The sequence below is a fragment of the Panulirus ornatus genome, chromosome 32 (assembly GCF_036320965.1).
Source record: "Panulirus ornatus isolate Po-2019 chromosome 32, ASM3632096v1, whole genome shotgun sequence".
NCBI lineage: Eukaryota > Metazoa > Arthropoda > Malacostraca > Decapoda > Palinuridae > Panulirus > Panulirus ornatus.
In genome coordinates this window covers 15900893-15913504 of record NC_092255.1, presented here as the reverse complement: position 1 = coordinate 15913504, position 12612 = coordinate 15900893, and the positions used below count along the sequence as shown (strand labels likewise).

Genomic DNA, 12612 nt, shown 5'->3' with positions numbered 1-12612 from the left:
ATCTGTATTACATTTGTCATTAGGAGTCATGCTTTAACTTCACCTTAACTTCAATCATAATTTCAAAACTTTAAGTTGGATACTCATAAAGCTATAGGCAGTTATTTCCCAGCATCTAAAGCATTGAATAGCATGAAACCTGTAACTCTAATCTGAATTTTGCTTTAGATCTTTAATGAAACGATTTAACCTGGAATTTAACCAAGTGCACAACTTTGAAAAAAATTCAAACCGTAGGCCATGGGACTTTATAAAGAAATTTCTTTTTATATTATCCATTCAATAGTCATTGATCTGTTCATGTGTTGACCGTGTCCATCATCTGTCACCTTTGGCAATGAACTTAATGTAGATATTATTTATATCATCTGTCCATTGTCTATCCATTCATCATTTGTCATTGGGAGTCATGTACCTAGAAGTCGGATAATTGGACTTTTTGTACCTTTTAAAGAACTCATTACATCTTAAAAGACTGGATGCATGTATTGAAACCCATTAATGTTGCCAGAAAAAAAGCTAATGCATTCCATCAAGGCTTGTGATGCTTATGCCTCATTCTGGATATATAATACACAGTGCATAAATGCATAACTTTGTGTCCTAGTTTCCTTGAGAATAAGCATTGTCTTTTGTATCAGATGTGCTGTAGTTTTGAAAAGCTTCTTTTTCATATTAGCTTTATAGGTGCTTGCTTATATTCATGATTTAAGCAGAAGTATAGGTAGGATAAATTTCAGCTTACTAATGGATGTTTGTAGAGTTTACTACTATATTTGCATAAGAACACTCTAGTTGAAAGATTAAGCTCAAATTTTCAAGCTGAAGAGGCTAGACTTCATCCTACATTTTGAATAGTGTGATTTTCATTGTATATACAGGAATGGTCATTTTGTTCATTTCAAGGCCCTGAGCTTGTTAATGACAGTGAAGGGGAACTTCATTCCATGTACTGCAAAATGGAATACTAAGGAGCACATGATATTTTAGCATTAGACAGTCATAAGTACGTATTTCCTTCGAATGTCTTGTTGTCTCATCATCAGTATTTTTGTAAGCCTGTGAAAGGTTTTCATCATCCTTAATGAATTCCTCTATAGTCAACCCTCATTTATCTGGACATTACGAAGAAGTTTTTATGAATAAATTTTTTGTATATATCAGTATGATCAGAAGTGATTAGTACAATTGTCAGTATAAAAATTTTTTTTTATATATTTTTTGTATATCCCAGTATGATCTGTAATGATAAACACAAATCTATCAATATTTCATACATTTTGTATCAATATTGTACCTTTTTATGATCAGGTGATAAATTCATTTTATTATTTTATTTATTATACTTTGTCGCTGTCTCCCGCGTTTGCGAGGTAGCGCAAGGAAACAGACAAAAGAAATGGCCCAACCCCCCCCCATACACATGTATATACATACGTCCACACACGCAAATATACATACCTACACAGCTTTCCATGGTTTACCCCAGATGCTTCACATGCCTTGATTCAATCCACTGACAGCACGTCAACCCCGGTATACCACATCGCTCCAATTCACTCTATTCCTTGCCCTCCTTTCACCCTCCTGCATGTTCAGGCCCTGATCACACAAAATCTTTTTCACTCCATCTTTCCACCTCCAATTTGGTCTCCCTCTTCTCCTCGTTCCCTCCACCTCCGACACATATATCCTCTTGGTCAATCTTTCCTCACTCATTCTCTCCATGTGCCCAAACCACTTCAAAACACCCTCTTCTGCTCTCTCAACCACGCTCTTTTTATTTCCACACATCTCTCTTACCCTTACGTTACTCACTCGATCAAACCACCTCACACCACACATTGTCCTCAAACATCTCATTTCCAGCACATCCATCCTCCTGCGCACAACTCTATCCATAGCCCACGCCTCGCAACCATACAACATTGTTGGAACCACTATTCCTTCAAACATACCCATTTTTGCTTTCCGAGATAATGTTCTCGACTTCCACACATTCTTCAAGGCCCCCAGAATTTTCGTCCCCTCCCCCACCCTATGATCCACTTCCGCTTCCATGGTTCCATCCGCTGCCAGATCCACTCCCAGATATCTAAAACACTTCACTTCCTCCAGTTTTTCTCCATTCAAACTCACCTCCCAATTGACTTGACCCTCAACCCTACTGTACCTATTATATTATATTTTTTCTTTTCTTTCATACTATTCGCCATTTCCCGCATTAGCGAGGTAGCTTTAAGAACAGAGGACTGGGCCTTAGAGGGTATATCCTCACCTGGCCCCCTTCTCTGTTCCTTCTTTTGGAAAAAAAAAAAAAAAAAAAAATATTATATATTTTATTTTATTTATTGGGAGTGGGGGCTGGAAATCCTCCCCTCTCGTTTTTTTAATTTTCCAAAAGAAGGAAAAGAGAAGGGGGCCAGGTGAGGATATGCCCTCAAAGGCCCAGTCCTCTGTTCTTAACGCTACCTCGCTAATGCGGGAAATGGCGAATAGTATGAAATTTTTTTCTTTTTTTTATTTATTATACTTAGTTGCTGTCTCCCATGTTAGTGAGGTAGCTCAAGGAGACAGACAAAAGAACAGCCCAACCCACCCACATACACATGTATATACATAAACACCCACACACGCACATATACATACCTATACATTTCAATGTATACCTACTTATACGTACAGAGACATATACATATATACACATGTACATATTCATACTTGCTGCCTTCATCCATTCCTTTCGCCACCCAGCCACACATGAAACAGCACCCCCTCCCCCGGTGCGCGCGAGGTAGCGCTAGGAAAAGATAGCAAAGGCCACATTTGTTCACACTCAGTCTCTAGCTGTCATGTGTAATGCACTGAAACCACAGTTTTCTTTCCACATCCAGACTCCACAAAACTTTCCATGGTTTACCCCAGATGCTCCACATGCCGTGGTTCAATCCATTGACAGCACGTCGACCCCGGTACACCACATCGTATGTTCAGGCCCCAATTACTCAGAATCGTTTTCACTCCATCCTTCCACCTCCAATTTGGTCTCCACTTCTCGTTCCCTCCACCTCTGACACATATATCCTCTTTGTCAATCTTTCCTCACTCATTCTCTCCATGTGACCAAACCATTTCAATACAATCTCTTCTGCTCTCTCAACTACACTCTTTTTATTACCACACATCTCTCTTACTCTTTCATTACTTACTTGATCAAACCACCTCACACCACATACTGTCCTCAAACATTTCATTTCCAACACATTCACCCTCCCCCTCCTTGTATTTTAACTTTCTAAAAGGGGAAATTGAAGGAGTCACGCAGGGATTGCTCACCCTCCTCTAAAGCTCAGATTGGGGTGTCTAAATGTGTGTGGATGTAACCAAGGTGAGAAAAAAGAAGAGACAGGTAGTATGTTTGAGGAAAGAAACCTGGATGTTTTGGCTCTGAGGGAAACGAAGCTCGAGGGTAAACGGGAAGAGTGGTTTGGGAGTAAAGTCAAGGGTTGGTGAGACGACAAGAGCAAAGGAAAGAGTAGCACTACTCCTAAAGTAGGAGTTGTGGGAGTATGTGATAGAGTGTAAGTAAGTAAGCTCTAGGTTGATATGGGTAAAACTGAAAGTGGATGGAGAGAAATGGGTGATTATTGGTGCCTATGCACCTGGTCATGAGAAGAAAGATCATGAGAGGCTAGTGTTTTGGGAGCAGCTAAGTGAGTGTGTTAGTAGCTTTGATGCATGAGACCGGGTTATAGTGATGGATGATTTGAATGCAAAGGTGAGTAATGTGGCAGTTGAGGGTATAAGTGGTGTACATGGGGTGTTCAGTGTTGTAAATGGAAATGGGGAAGAGCTGGTAGATTTGTGTGCTGAAAAAGGACTGGTGATTGGGAATACCTGGTTTAAAAAGAGAGGTATACATAAGTATACATATGTAAGTAGGAGAGATGGCCAGAGAGTGTTATTGGATTATGTGTTAATTGATAGGCAAGTGAAAGAGAGGCTTTTGGATGTTAATGTGCTGAGAGGGGCAACTGGAGGGATGTCTGATCATCATCTTGTGGAGGTGAAGGTGAAGATTTGTAGAGGTTTTCAGAAATGAAAAGAGAATGTTGGGGTGAAGAGAGTGGTGAGAGTAAGAGCTTGAAAATGAGACTTGTGTGAGGAAGTACTAGGAGAGATTGAGTATAGAATGGAAAAAGGTGAGAGCAAATGACGTAAAGAGAGTGGGGGAGTAATGGGATGTATTTAGGGAAGCAGCGATGGCTTGCGCAAAAGATGCTTGTGGGATGAGAAAGGTGGGAGGTGAGCAGATTAGAAAGGGTAGTGAGTGGCAAGATGAAGAAGTAAGATTGTTGGCGATAGAGAAGAGAGAGTTGTTTGGATGATTTTTGCAAGGAAGTAGTGCAAATGACTGGGAAATGTATATAAGAAAGAGGCAGGAGGTCTGGAGAAAGATGCAAGAGGTGAAAAAGAGGGCAAATGAGAGTTGGAGTGAGAGAGTATCATTAAATTTTAGGGAGAATAAAAAGATGTTTTGGAAGGAGGTAAATAAAGTGCATAAGACAAGAGAACAAATGGGAACATCGGTGAAGGAGGCTAAAGGGGGGGTTAATAACAAGCAGTGGTGAAGTGAGATAAAATGATAACCTTTAGTGCCTCACCCTTAACAGGCCACTGGTAGAGGGCAAGTCTAGTGGTGTTTGCAGAGGCTCCTACCTAATGTTCCTAATAGCTACTATTTAATTCTCCTACCTACTACTTCCACTTAATGTTTCTACCTAATGCTCCAGCCTAAATGTTCCTACCTACTACTGCTAATACCATTTTGCTAAAAGGCATGGCTAGCACATAGTGCTTACCACAAGAGAAACTAGAGTTATGAAGAATGACCTATGTAAGTTGTGTTGTCAAGTGTTACATATGACAAGGAGTGATTGTCTGTTTGTGGAGAGAATGCCAGTAGTCCACATGTTAGTGAGGCAGAAGGAAAAGACAGCTACGTGGGTCAGAGGAGTGCACCTTGACAACCGCTAAAGTGCTGGCTCACAAAGCAGATGTCTCTAACCCTCTTGATACTCTTGATACTCATACAGGTAGTACTGGTAATATTGGCTGCCTACCGACTACTACCAACTAACTTGTCCTTTAACCCTACTAAACCTAATAACCTTGCTTTTATTCACATTTAGACTCAACTTTCTCCTTTCAAACACACTTCCAAACTCAGTCACCAACTTCTGCAGTTTCTCACTCAAATCAGTTACCAGTGCTGTATTGGTTACCAAAAAATGACTTTTCCCAGGCACTCTCATCCCCAACAGTTTGCATACTTTGCCCCTCTCAAGACTATTGCATTTACCTCTCTTACCACCCCATCCATAAACAAATCAAACACCATGGTGACATGACACACCCCTGCTACAGACCAACCTTTACTGGGAACCATTCACTCTTCTCTCTTCCTTCTCATATACATGCCTTACACCCTTGATAAAATCTTTTCACTGCTCTTAGCAGCTTACCTCTCACACCATATATTCTTAAGACCCTCTACAAAGCATCTCTACCAGCCCAATCATATGCTTTCTCCAGATCCATAAATGCCACATACAAATCAACCTGTTCTTGTAAGTATTTCTCACACACATTCTTCAAAGCATACACCTGATCCACACATCCTCAACCACTTCTGAAACCACACTGCACCTCCCTAATCTTACACTTTGTATATGCCTTCACCCTCTCAGTTAATACCCTCCCATACAACTTACCAGGTATACTCAGCAAACTTATACCACTGTAGTTTGAACACACCTTTATCCCCTTTGCCTATATACAGTGGCACTGTACATGCATTCTGCAAATCCTCAGAGACTCCACCATGATCTATACATATAACGAATATCCTTACCAAAAAATCAACAACACAGTCACCATCTTTCTGAATAAATTCAACTGCAACACTTTTGACTTCTGCTGCCTTGCTGCATTTCAAGGCTTTCACCACTTTTTTTTTTTTATCACCAAACCACTCTCCATGACTCTCTCACTTTGCATACCAACCCGACCAAAAAACCCTACATCTGCCACTCTGTCATCAAATACATTTAAAATACTCGCTCTATCTCCTCCTCACTACCTGTTATCACTTCCTCTTTTTCCCCCTTCACCAATATTCCCATTTGTTCTCTTGTCTTTTACACATTGTTTACCTTCTACCAAACTATTTTTTCTCCCAAAAGTTTAATGGTACTCTCTGACCCCAGTTCTTTTCAACCCTTCTTTTTCAACCCCTTCCTCTTGAAAGACCTCCAGCTGCTTTCTTTTATATATCTCCTAGTCATTTGCACCCCTCTTTATGCACTACCCAAATGCCTTTCTTTTTTCTTTCACTAGCAACTTTACTTCATCTCACCATTTGCTAATCTTTCTAATCTGCCCACCTCCCTCCTTTCGCATGCTACAGGCATCTCTTGCACATGCCATCACTGCTTCCCTTACACTTGCTTTTCCTCAGCCACTACCCTAACTTCATTTACTCTCACCTTCTGCACTTCTGCACTCAATCTCTGCTGGTATTTCGGTATTTCTTCACACAGGTCTCCTTTCCAGGTTCCCATACTGTCACCACTCTCTTCTCCCCAACATTTTTTTTTTTTTTCAACTACGAATCATCACCCTTGCCTCCAGAAGATAGTGATCAGACAACCCACTAGCTGCCCTTCTCAGCACAGTTACATCTAAAAATCTTTTTCATGCCTATCAATTCATTCATAATCTAATAATGCCCGTTGACTCTCTCTTCTACTCACGTACATATACTTGTGTATATATCTCTTTTTAAACCAGTTATTCCCAATTACCAATCTTTTATCAGCACAAAATTCCACAAGCTCTTTACCATTTCTATTCATAACACTGAAAACTCTTGCGAACCAGTTATACCCTCAACAGCCACAATATGTACCTTCGCATTTAAATCACCCATCACTACTACCAGGTTTTGTGCACCAAAACTAATGACACAATCGCTCAGCTGCTCCCAAAATGCATGCCTCTCATGGCCAGGTGTATTAGTGCCAATAATCACCCATCTCTTGCCATTCACATTGTTTTACCTACATCAGTCTGGAATTAACTTCCTTACACTCTCTCACACACTCCCTCAACATGTGCTTCAGGAGTAGTGCTACACCATCCTTAGCTCTTGTCCTCTCACCAACCCATGACTTTACTCCTTACACTTTATCAAACCATTTTTCCTCTTTACCTTTGAACTTCGTTTCACTCAGAGCCAGAACGTCCAGGTTTCTTTCCTCAAACATACTACCTATCCCTCCTCTCTTCTCATCTTGGTTACATCCATACACATTCAGACACCCTAATCAGCCTTCAAAGAGGATAAGCACTCCCTGCCTGCTCCTTCTTCGGTTTTCTCTTTTAGAAATTGAAAACAAGAAGGGGAGGGTGTCCAATCCCCCACTCCCATCAACTTTAGTTGCCTTTTACGACATACGGAGAATATGGAGATATATGCACAGCGTTATTTTTACAGTAAACCCTTAATTTAATGGACCCTGATATAATGGATTTTCTATTTAATGGGTTGGGCAAATAATGATATGTTAATGATAATTCAAGAAATTAGAAAAATGAAAATATCTCAAACACTGCATCATGCACATTTCATATCGCACTTGTTTTTGGTGGCATGGGATATACTCACTTTGTTTCGGGCTTAGTCTGCCTCAAGCTATCGTTCAGTCAGTTGTATATGGAGAATTGTGACTTTATTTATTAAATAATTTGGAATCCCTAAAATTCAAAATGGCATCAAGTGATGGAGGAGTTCAAAGAAAATGTGTAAATTGTATATTATGTATTGTTTTAAAAATGGCTCATATTTTACATTTGATTCAACAAACTTTCGACATTAATGGACACCCCCTCTCCTCCTATTGGTTCGTTGAATTGAAGGTTTACTATATTATTATTATTATATTATTATTTTATTTATTATACTTTGTTGCTGTCTCCTGTGTTAGCAAGGAAGCACAAGGAAACAGATGAAAGAATGGCCCAACCCACCCACACACACATGTATATACATGCACGACCACACACACACACATACATACCTATACATCTCAACGTATACATATATATACACACACAGACTTATACATATATACACATGTATATAATTCATACTGTCTGCCCTTATTCATTCCCATCACCACCCCGCCACACATGAAATGACAACACCCCCGTCCCCCCGCATGTGTGCGAGGTAGTGCTAGGAAAAGACAACAAAGGCACACTCAGTCTCTAGCTGTCATGTATAATGCACCGAAACCACAGCTCCCTTTCCACATCCAGGCCCCACAAAACTTTCCATGGTTCACCCCAAACACTTCACATGCCCTGGTTCAATCCACTGACAGCACATCGACCCCGGTATACCACATCGTTCTAATTCACTCTATTCCTGCCACGCCTTTCACCCTCCTGCATGTTCAGGCCCCGATCACTCAAAATCTTTTTCACTCCATCGTTCCTCCTCCAATATGGTCTCCCACTTCTCCTTGTTCCCTCCACCTCTGAAACGTATATCCTCTTGGTCAATCTTTCCTCACTCATTCTCGCCATGTTACCAAACTGTATCAAAACACCCTCTTCTGCTCTCTCAACCACACTCTTTTTATTATCACACATCTCTCTTACTTTTTAAATACTTACTTGATCAAACCACCTCACACCACATATTGTCCTCAAACATCTCATTTTCAGCACATCCACCCTCATCCGCACAACTCTATCTATAGCCCATGCCTCGCAACCATATAACATTGTTGGAACCACTTTTCCTTCAAACATACCCATTTTTGCTTTTCAAGATAATGTTCTCGACTTCCACACATTTTTCAACGCTCCCAGAACTTTTGCCCCCTCCCCCACCCTATGATTCACTTCCACTTCCATGGTTCCATCTGCTGCCAAATCCACTCCCAGATATCTAAAACACTTCACTTCCTCCAGTTTTTCCCCATTCAAACCTACCTCCCAATTGACTGGTCCCTCAACCCTACTGTACCTAATAACCTTGCTCTTATTCACATTTACTCTCAGCTTTCTTCTTTCTCACACTTTACCAAACTCAGTCACCAGCTTCTGCCGTTTGTCACCCGAATCAGCCACCAGCGCTGTATCATTAGCAAACAACGAGTGACTCACTTCCCAAGCTCTCCCATCCACAACAGACTGCATACTTGCCACTCTCTCCAAAACTCTTGCATTCACCTCCCTAACAACTCCATCCATAAACAAATTAAACAACCATGGAGACATCACACACCCCTGCCGCAAACCAACATTCACTAAGAACCAGTCACTTTCCTCTCTTCCTACTCGTACATATGCCTTACATCCTCGATAAAAACTTTTCACTGCTTCTAACAACTTGCCTCCCACACCATATATTCTTAATACCTTCCACAGAGCATCTCTATCAACTCTATCATATGCCTTCTCCAGATTCATAAATGCTACATACAAATCCATTTGCTTTTCTAAGTATTTCTCACATACATTCTTCAAAGCAAACACCTGATCCACACGTCATCTACCACTTTGAAACCACACTGCTCTTCCCCAATCTGATGCTCTGTACATGCACTCACCCTCTCAATCAATACCCTCACATATAATTTTCAGGAATACTCAGCAGACTTATACCTCTGTAATTTGAACACTCACCTTTATCCCCTTTGCCTTTGTACAGTGGCACTATGCAAGCATTCTGCCAATCCTCAGGCAACTCACCATGAGTCATACATACAATGAATAACCTTACCAACCAGTCAACAACACAGACACCCCCTTTTTAATAAATTCCACTGCAATACCATCCAAACCCGCTGTCTTGCCGGCTTTCATCTTCCGCAAAGCTTTTACTACCTCTTTTTTGTTTATCAAATAATTCTCCCTAACCCTCTCACTTTGCACACCATCTCGACCAAAACACCCCATATCTGCCACTCTATCATCAAACACATTCAACAAACCTTCAAAATAACCACTCCATCTCCTCTCATATCACCACTACTTGTTACCACCTCCCCATTTGCCCCCTTCACTGATGTTCCCATTTGTTCCCTTGTCTTACGCACTTTATTTACCTCCTTCCAAAACATCTTTTTATTCCCCCTAAAATTTAATGATACTCTCTCACTCCAACTCTCATTTGCCCTCTTTTTCACCTCTTACACCTTTCTCTTGACCTCCTGCCTCTTTCTTTTATACATCTCCCAGTCATTTACATTATTTCCATGCAAAAATCGTCCAAATGCCTCTCTCTTCTCTTTCACTAATAATCTTACTTCTTCATCCCACCACTCACTACCATTTCTAATCTGCCCACCTCCCACGCTTCTCATGCCACAAGCATCTTTTGCACAAGCCATCACGGCTTCCCTAAATACATCCCATTCCTCCCCCACTCCCCTTACATCCTTTGTTCTCATCTTTTGCATTCTGTACTCAGTCTCTCCTGGTACTTCCTCACACAAGTCTCCTTCCCAAGCTCACTTACTCTCACCACTCTCTTCACCCCAATATTCTCTCTTCTTTTCTGAAAACCTCTACAAATCTTCAGCTTTGCCTCCACAAGATAATGATCAGACATCCCTCCAGTTGCATCTCTCAGCACATTAACATCCAAAAGTCTCTCTTTCGCACGCCTATCAATTAACACGTAATCCAATAATGCTCTCTGGCCATCTCTCCTACTTACATACGTATAATATGTATATTTCTCTTTTTAAACCAGGCATTCCCAATCAGCAGTCCTTTTTCAGTGCACAACTCTATAAGCTCTTCACCATTTCCATTTACAACATTGAACACCCCATGTACACCAATTATTCCCTCAACTGCCACATTACTCACCTTTGCATTCAAATCACCCTTCACAACAACCCGGTCTTGTCCATCAAAACTCCTAACACACTCACTCAGCTGCTCCCAAAACACTTGCCTCTCATGATCTTTCTTCTCATGCCCAGGTGCATATGCACCAATAATCACCCATCTCTCTCCATCCACTTTCAGTTTTACCCATATCAATCTAGAGTTTACTTTCTTACACTCTATCACATACTCCCACCACTCCTGTTTCAGGAGTAGTGCTACTCCTTCCCTTGCTCTTGTCCTCTCACCAACCCCTGACTTTACTCCCGAGACATTCCCAAACCACTCTTCCCCTTTACCCTTGAGCTTCGTTTCACTCAGAGCCAGAACATCCAGGTTCCTTTCCTCAGACATATTACCTATCTCTCCTTTTTTCTCTTCTTGGTTACATCCACACACATTTAGACACCCCAGTTTGAGCCTTTGGGGAGGATGAGCACTCCCTGCATGACTCCTGTTTCCCCTTTTAGAAAGTTGAAATACGAGGAGGGGAGGTTATCTAGCCTCCCGCTTCCGTCCCCATTGGTCACCTTTTATGACACGTGAGGAATGTGTGGGAAGTATTCTTTCTCCCCTATCCCCAGGATATATATATATATATATATATATATATATATATATGTATGTATGAAGTCTATTGTGGATGAGAGAGCTTGGGAAGTGAGTCAGTTGTTGTTCGCTGATGATACAGCGCTGGTGGCTGATTCATGTGAGAAACTGCAGAAGCTGGTGACTGAGTTTGGTAAAGTGTGTGAAAGAAGAAAGTTAAGAGTAAATGTGAATAAGAGCAAGGTTATTAGGTACAGTAGGGTTGAGGGTCAAGTCAATTGGGAGGTAAGTTTGAATGGAGAAAAACTAGAGGAAGTAAAGTGTTTTAGATATCTGGGAGTGGATCTGGCAGCGGATGGAACCATGGAAGCGGAAGTGAATCATAGGGTGGGGGAGGGGGCGAAAATCCTGGGAGCCTTGAAGAATGTGTGGAAGTCGAGAACATTATCTCGGAAAGCAAAAATGGCTATGTTTGAAGGAATAGTGGTTCCAACAATGTTGTATGGTTGCGAGGTGTGGGGTATGGATAGAGTTGTGCGCGGGAGGGTGGATGTGCTGGAAATGAAATGTTTAAGGGCAATGTGTGGTGTGAGGTGGTTTGATCGAGTAAGTAATGTAAGGGTAAGAGAGATGTGTGGAAATAAAAAGAGCGTGGTTGAGAGAGCAGAAGAGGGTGTTTTGAAATGGTTTGGGCACATGGAGAGAATGAGTGAGGAAAGATTGACCAAGAGGATATATGTGTCGGAGGTGGAGGGAACGAGGAGAAGTGGGAGACCAAATTGGAGGTGGAAAGATGGAGTGAAAAAGATTTTGAGTGATCGGAGCCTGAATATGCAGGAGGGTGAAAGGCGGGCAAGGAATAGAGTGAATTGGATCGATGTGGTATACCGGGGTTGACGTGCTGTCAGTGGATTGAATCAGGGCATGTGAAGCGTCTGGGGTAAACCATAGAAAGCCTTGTAGGTATGTATATTTGCGTGTGTGGACATATGTATATACATGTGTATGGGGGTAGGTTGGGCCATTTCTTTGTCTGTTTTCTTGCGCTACCTCGCAAATGCGGGAGACAGCGACAAAGCAAAAAAAAAAAAA

The 12612-nt window shown here is 41.3% G+C and overlaps 2 protein-coding genes across 4 annotated transcripts in view; one reads left to right on the top strand and one right to left on the bottom strand.

Moving 5' to 3' along the window:
* The window catches only part of LOC139759070 (palmitoyltransferase ZDHHC3), a 306923-nt gene that overhangs the window by 103598 nt on the left and 190713 nt on the right, over window positions 1-12612 (bottom strand). The gene's annotated exons all lie outside the window — the stretch shown is intronic.
* Window positions 1-12612, top strand: part of LOC139759066 (protein O-mannosyl-transferase F38B6.6-like) — an 83922-nt gene that overhangs the window by 33536 nt on the left and 37774 nt on the right. The window lies entirely within an intron of this gene.